Source organism: Nematolebias whitei, chromosome 14 (genome assembly GCF_014905685.2).
Source record: "Nematolebias whitei isolate Nwh7 chromosome 14, NemWhi1, whole genome shotgun sequence".
Lineage (NCBI taxonomy): Eukaryota > Metazoa > Chordata > Actinopteri > Cyprinodontiformes > Rivulidae > Nematolebias > Nematolebias whitei.
In genome coordinates this window covers 214,770-221,081 of record NC_056511.1, presented here as the reverse complement: position 1 = coordinate 221,081, position 6,312 = coordinate 214,770, and the positions used below count along the sequence as shown (strand labels likewise).

Genomic DNA, 6,312 nt, shown 5'->3' with positions numbered 1-6,312 from the left:
TGTGTGTCATGTGCGTCATGCGTGTGTGTCATGCATGTGCGTCATGCATGTGCGTCGCTCTTCCTGGCTCCTGCTTACATGCCCCCGCTGAGACGCTCCAGACCGGTACAAAAGAAAGTTAAATGTTGGATCCAGGACAGTGGCCCCATACTGAGAGATTGTTTTGATCGAACAGACTGGCAGGTTTTCAGAGAAGCTGCTGAAAATGGAGGTTCGCTTGATCTTGACCAATACACATCCTCAGTTCTGGGTTACATTAGTACATGTACTGACACAGTCTCCACTATCAGAAATGTTAAAAGCTACCCAAACAGAAAACCTTGGCTGAATGCAGAGGTGCGTACCCTGCTGGAAGCCAGGAACACTGCCTTCAGGTCTGGAAACTCAGAGGAGCTGAGTAGGACAAGAAAAGAGCTGGTTGCTGGTATTAAGAGGGCCAAGGCCACATATGCACAGAGGATCGAGGGTCAATTCATCTCACAAGACCCTCGGAGCATGTGGAGGGGCATTAAGTGCATAACAGATTATAAAGGAAGGAGTGAACAATGCCCCAAAGACCCATCTCTGCCTGATGCCCTCAACAAGTTCTATGCACGCTTTGAAGACCCGAACAGACCACCCAGCACCAGACTCACCTCACCACCGGATGAAGAGCATCTCAGCGTGACCTCAGCAGAAGTAAGGAGTACCTTCAGGAGGATTAATCCGCACAAAGCAACTGGCCCAGACAGCATCCCCGGAAAAGTGTTGAGGGAATGTGCTGATCGGCTCTGTGGGGTGCTGGCAGACATCTTTAACACCTCACTTACCCTGGAGACAGTTCCCACCTGCCTGAAGACTGCCACCATCATCCCAGTCCCAAGAAACTCTGCAGTGACTGGTCTGAATGACTATCGGCCAGTGGCCCTCACCCCGATAGTCGCTAGATGCTTCGAGGGGCTGGTCATGGCTCGCATCGAAACGGCCGTCAGCATCAACGAGGACCCTCATTGGTGCGCATGCCGTGGGAGCCGATCAGCAGAGGATGCGGTCTCCTCTGTGGTCCATGCTGCGCTCGGCCACCTGGAGCAGAGGGACTCTTGCGTCCGTATGCTCTTTGTGGACTTCACATCCGCCTTCGGCGCCATGGTCCCCCAGCCCCTGGTGGACGGGCTATCCGTACTGGGACTGGGCCCCTCCATCTGCGGCTGGGTACTGGACTTTTTAACAAACAGACCGCAGTTAGTGAGGATCCACGGCCTCTCCTCCTCCACCATGGCCCTCGGCACTGGCTCTCCTCAGGGATGTGTGTTGGGCCCCCTTCTGTTTATTCTGCTCACATATGATTGTGCGGCTGCCCATCCAGGCTGTCACATTGTAAAGTTTGCAGACGATGCAGCGGTGGTGGGATGCATCACAAACAATGATGGGTCCAGCTGCGGGCAAGAGGTGGAGCACCTGGAGAGCTGGTGCGGAGAGAGTAACCTTCACATCAATGTGAAGAGGACAAAGGAGATGATTGTGGACTTCGGAAGGAACAAAAACACCTGCACCCCCCTGAACATGGGAGGATCTGCGGTGGAGGTGGTCTCCAGCTGCAGGTACTTGGGTGTGCACATGGATGACGGCCTCGGCTGGGGCGGCAGCACCGCCGGCCTGATCGGGAAAGTTCATCAGAGACTCTACTTCCTCAGACGGCTGAGGCGAGCTGGTCTGGGAAGCTCAGTCCTCACCTCCTTCTACAGGTGTGCAGTGGAGAGCATCCTGTGCTCCAGCATCAACGTGTGGCATGGAGGCTGCACAGCTGCAGAAAGAAAAGCTTTGCAGAGAGTGGTGAAGGCTGCACAGAAGATGTTGGAGTCAGCCTCCCCACCATCACAGACATCTACACCTCCAGATGCAGGAAGAGGGCCGCCTGCATCATGAAGGACCCCACCCACCCAGCACACACACTTTTTGCCCCACTCCCCTCAGGAAGGAGGTTAAGGAGCATTAAGTGTAGAACCACTAGACTGAGAAACAGCTTCTACCCTGAGGCTGTTAGACTCATGAATCTCTAACTAGAATAATCACTGTGAAGAACCATATCATGTTGCTGCTGATCTGTTTCATGTTCAGCCAATCCAGCCCAGAACTACAGCGCTGCATGACGCACATGCATGTGCGTCATGCATGTGCGTCATGCATGTGCGTCATGCATGTGCATCAAGTGCGTCATGTGCGTCATGTGCGTCATGCATGTGCGTCATGCATGTGCGTCATGCAGCGCTGTAGTTCTGGGCTGGATTGGCTGAATTGCCACAAATGATCCCTCACACCTTTAAATCAAACTAATAGAATCAACCCAACGTGGACAGGTTGGCATCGCTCTCACTGTGCCTGGGCGATATGGACCAAAATTAATATCTCGATATTTTAAGATAAATGGCGATAAACGATATATATTGATACATTTTTATTTCCATAAAGTAGTAACATAAATATATTTCTGAGTCAAAACTTGGCCCCAGTTGTCCCACAGCTTAACAAAGCTGTGGCTGAGTGGTTAGAGCAGTCGTCCTCCAATGCAAGAGTTGGGGGTTCAAATCCACCAGCAGTCACATGTCGAAGTGTCCCTGGGCAAGACACTGAACCCCTCACAGCCTCTGATGTGTGTCATCAGTGCATGAATGTGAACTCAAAGCTCTGATTAGTCTCTTTAGAATGATTTGTTCAATTAGCTTTGTAGAGATCTAGTATAGAGCTGCATGAATGGGTCAATGAGGACACAGATTTTTGTAAAGCTGGATAAGATAGAAAAGTGTTATATAAGTGCAGTCCATTTACCATAACTGTACAAAATAAATGTCATAAAAATATTTTTCCCTGCATTTTATATCGATATAGTCTCATTTCATATTGCGTTTTAAATCATCTCGATATTTTTAAAATATCCATATATCGCCCAGCCCTAGGTCCTACCAGTTGAACTGGAAGGAGACAGATGTGTCACACAGATTGTCATGTTGACTTTAGTGTCCGCTAAATTATTTTTACCTATTTAGCAGTTTAACCTTGAAGCTAAATTTTTAGTACATGAATTGAGTTAGCGTAGCTATCATTTTTATTAGCTGTGCCCACCACTGATGTCAGGTTACCATATCAGCATATCGTTGTCCGATTGTAGTTGAAATTGTGTTAGCTTAATGTTAGTGTCATGATGTAGCTACTTCACCTTCCAATACTCAATGGAAACATAAGAGATAAGAACAAAGTCCATGCTCAATAATCCAGGTTTACAGTCCAACATTTTTCAGTCAGGTCATCTGGACAGTTTTTTTTTTTGTTTTTTTTTTTCTGTGCTGAAACGTTTCGCCTTCGATCCAGAAGGCTTCATCAGTCAAGGAAACATAACAAAACTGATTCTTCCCCCAACAGCTTACTCCAAAGTGGAACAAACCAGTTCTCCTTGTGATAAGATGGTCTCTTTGGTACGCCCCTCCTCCTTTGCCGGCCCTCTTCTTTGTTGACAGTCTTGTCAAACTGGTTGAAAACAACAAAGTCCATGTCCAAAAAAGTTCAATCTGGTCCTCTGGACATTCAAAAAAACAAAACAAAAAAATATAGAAACGTTTCGTCTCTCATCTGAGAGACTTCCTCGGTCTGAGGTGCTGTATTCAGCTCAGTCTCTTAAATAGCACTTTCTCAGAGTGGATCAACCAGTTTGAGAAGGTGCTATTTAAGAGACTGAGCTGAATACAGCACCTCAGACTGAAGAAGTCTCTCGGATGAGAGACGAAACGTTTCTGTATTTTTTTGCTTTGTTTTGTTTTTTTGAATGTCCAGAGGACCAGATTGAATTTTTTTGGATTTTTCTACCTGGATTATTGAGCATGCATCAGGATAAACAAAGTCCATACTCAATAATCCAGGTTTACAATCTGAAGGCAAAACATTTCAGCACAAAAAAAGAAACTGTCCAGATGACCTGACTGAAAAATGTTGGATAAGAGATAAGGTAGAACTTTATTGAGCTCCTGTGAAATAAAGTTGGTAAAGAGCCACCGTACTCAAACTGTTCAGTAAAGATGGAGTGGACCGGTTCTCTCTCGTACAATCGGTATGGGTACTCAGCTTTTTTTTTTTTTTCATTCAACCTTTATTTAAAACAGATAAGTCACATTGAGCCTCGAAGACTTGTTTACAAGTAAGGCCTGTTTGGACAGACAATAAGTGGTGAAAGTGACAACATAGGTTTTGGAGGCAAAAAAAAAAATTTCCGGGCAGCACGGTGGTGCAACTGGTAGAGCTGCTGCCTCTCAGCGAGCAGGTCCCTGGTTCAAACCCCGGTCCAGGGGCCTTTCTGGGTGGAGTTTGCATGTTCTCTCCGTGCATGCCTGGGTTTTCTCCCACAGACCAAAAACATGCATGTTAGGCTGATTAGTGACTCTAAATTGTCTCTAGGTGTGAGTGAGAGAGTGAATGGTTGTTTGTCTCGTTTGTCTCTATGTGTCCCTGTGATGGACTGGAGACCCGTCCAGGGTGTCCCCACCCCTCGCACAGTGATTGCTGGACATGGGCACCAATGACCTCCGTGACCCAAAATGGAAGAAGCAGGTAAAGATAATAGATGGATGGATGGAGAAAAAAAAATCCTAACATGCTCTTAATCTTTGGCTGAAGATTAAAAGCATGAAAATGGGAAGAAGAAAAAACACCTCGCACACGAGCACATAATGACGCTGACATTCCGCGGGGGGGAGGGCGGTGAGCATGTCCAGAGACAACACACAAAGGCATTGTAAGAGTTAGGTAAGAGTAGTAAATCGCTCAGTTCACATAGTTCCCTCTGGATAGATCCGTACGCTCTGGTCGAGGTGGCCAAAGATGACGTCAGATAGAATCTAAAGAGTCCTGACATGATGACAGAATGTTTATTCAGCCGGGCCCCTCTGATTGGTCCATAGACTTCCTCGGGTGTGTGTGTGTGGGGGGGGGGGGGTGCAGAGCATCAAGGTTTACAGAGCTTCCAGGCAAATTAAGATAAGGTGGCCTGTCAAGGCAGCAGCACAGTGGCACAACTGGTAGAGCTGCTGCCTCGCAGCGAGCAGGTTACCCTGGTTCAAATCCTGCTCCGAGGGGCCTTTCTGGGTGGAGTTTGCTTGTTCTCTCCGTGCATGCGTGAGTTTTCTCCGGGTTCTACGTTTTCCTCCCACAGACCAAAAACATGCATGTTAGGTTGATTGGTAACTAAATTGTCCCTAGGTGTGAGTGAAAGAGTGAATGGATGTTTGTCTCATTTGTCTCTGTGGCCCTGTGATGGACTTGTGTCCTGTCCAGCGTGTACCCCGCCCCTCACACAGTGATAGCTGGACATGGGCACCGGCGACCCCCATGACCCAAAATAGAAGAAATGGGTAAAAAGATAATGGATGGATGGGCCTGTCAAGGCCAGACAGGTAGCCGAATTCAGATAAACACGATTGTTTTGGGGACATGCAGAACTTTATTGTTTCCAAAAAAGTTAAATCTGGTCCTCTGGACATTCAAAAAAACAAAACAAAGCAAATCAACAAAAAAATGTATAAACGTTTCGTCTCTCATCCAAGAGACTTCCTCAGTCTGAGGTGCTGTTTTCAGCTCAGTCTCTTAAATAGCACCTTCTCAGAGTGGATCAACCAGTTTGCTGCTGACAACCAGAACCAGCTGATCACATGCTCAAGAAGGACCATCAGCCTAACAATGGATCATTAGCACCTGATGGCTGTTTACTGTTCACAGAGGGCTGAGTGATACTAGCAATCACTGCATTGTAAGAGGGGGACAGTTGAACCTGGAGGCTCCACCCCTGTTTAATGATGGACGGTTTCTTTTCACAAAGATGGCCTCCTTTACTCCTCTCTCAAACCATCGTTCCTCTCTGTCCAGGATGTGAACATCTTCATCCCTGAAAGAGTGACCGCTAGCCTGGAGATGAGTGTAGACCTCAGAGTCCTGGCCTGATGATGTTGATCTTCTGTGCTGGGCCATCCTTTTGGCCAGTGGCTGTTTAGTTTCTCCGATGTAAGACTGATCACCCTCCTGACACTGAACAACATACACAATATTACTCTGTTTGTGCCGGGGGACTGGATCTTTGGGATGAACCAGTCTTTAATGTATTTTGGGGTTTAAAAGCCACTGGGACGTTGTGTTTAGAAAATAAACGTCTCAGTTTCTCTGATACTCCCTCAACATACGGAATGACCACTGGTCTGGGTTCCTCCTTTTCACCTGATGGCTGACTGGAGTCCTGTTTGGGTTTCTTCTTTCAGGAAGGCCCAGTTAGGATATCCACATTGCTCTAGAGCCTGT

General features: G+C 47.2%; 1 protein-coding gene across 1 annotated transcript in view; it reads left to right on the top strand.

Moving 5' to 3' along the window:
• The window catches only part of pwwp2a (PWWP domain containing 2A), a 15,143-nt gene that overhangs the window by 1,136 nt on the left and 7,695 nt on the right, over positions 1-6,312 (top strand). The gene's annotated exons all lie outside the window — the stretch shown is intronic.